The sequence below is a fragment of the Mus pahari genome, chromosome 3 (assembly GCF_900095145.1).
Source record: "Mus pahari chromosome 3, PAHARI_EIJ_v1.1, whole genome shotgun sequence".
NCBI lineage: Eukaryota > Metazoa > Chordata > Mammalia > Rodentia > Muridae > Mus > Mus pahari.
Genome location: NC_034592.1, coordinates 163,238,081 through 163,239,262, shown reverse-complemented (window position 1 = coordinate 163,239,262; position 1,182 = coordinate 163,238,081). Strand labels below are relative to the sequence as shown.

At 47.0% G+C, this 1,182-nt stretch overlaps 1 long non-coding RNA gene across 1 annotated transcript in view; it reads right to left on the bottom strand.

The window, feature by feature from the left end:
* Window positions 1-1,182, bottom strand: part of LOC110318611 — an 11,343-nt gene that overhangs the window by 6,307 nt on the left and 3,854 nt on the right. The window contains exon 2 of the long non-coding RNA XR_002380373.1: window positions 903-1,086. This is a non-coding gene — a long non-coding RNA (uncharacterized LOC110318611). The remainder of the gene's footprint in view (window positions 1-902; window positions 1,087-1,182) is intronic.

The following is a 1,182-nucleotide window of genomic DNA, read 5'->3' as shown; positions in this document are numbered from 1 at the left end:
GAGAGAGAGAGAGAGAGAGAGAGGGAGAGAGAGAGACATGTTATACACTGAAAGAGAGCAGCTGCTAGCCTCAGGAAAGGGCAGAGGGAGCCAATGGAGCTTGCAGCTGGCTTTTGATCTCTTTCAGTTTTTCCAGTTTGTTTAATGAAACTAATGCTTGAAAGCTTGTGAGAAAAACATCAGCCCCGCCTGCCTCTGCTTTACTTGACTCTTTGATCCATGAGTTCCTGATGCTAAAGATGAAGCTCCAAGACATCCTGGTCTGATCCATGGCCTTGGGCTCCTATGGAGAGGGTCTCAGAAACCCAGGTATATAGCCAAGGGAAGATTCTCCACCCTCATACTGTTAGACTCCAGGCATGGGTCCTTCTGCTACAAGGAGTTCTGCTCTCCTAGAGACCAGAGATTGAATTTTCCTAAGGATACATGGGCAAGCATCTATTAACCCCTGATAAAACATCGACTACAGGTCAAAGAAACTACTCCATCCAAGTATAGCTTAATAAATAAGTGTGTTTATCGGGATTGCTTACAGAAGCATAAATAAGGGATTACTTACAGGATGAGGGTGATTCAAATGCAGCTACACCACTGAAAAGTCCAGTTCAGCATGAGAATTCCTGAGTGCTGCATCCAGAGAGTTCACTGCACAGCCTGCAGATAGACCCATGGGAGAGTCTTCTCCAGTCAGCCATTGGTATTCCTTATATAACCTTTGGGAGTGCTTTGTGAGCCTGTGAACATTCTTAGCTTCCCAGAACCTGAAAAGTCACATGTGCTTCTCTCTTCACTCCAGGAGAGAGTTTCAATTTGGAGGAAATGGGTACGAGGCTTCATGCTTCCTCTGTAGCTGATCATGCTCTCTGACACCCGAGTGAACTATCAGAAGGGACTGGACTCACCTCGCTTACCTTGCTCTGGTATAGTGCCCGTATTCACTCATGGAATTACCATCATTGGCTGGTATGAGCTCCATTCTACACTGAACTGGAGGTGGTCTCAATACTTGTGCTTGAAATTCTCTCTCTGCCCTGGGACCCAGGGAGGCCCAGACCTGTTGCTCATCAGTCAGCAATGTGAGAGATTCTGTAAGAGCAAATGTGAACTGCAAGATTCAGCCTATCAGGCCACTTTCTCTTCCTCTTCCTCCTCTCCCTCCTCCTCCTCCTCCTCCTCCTCCTC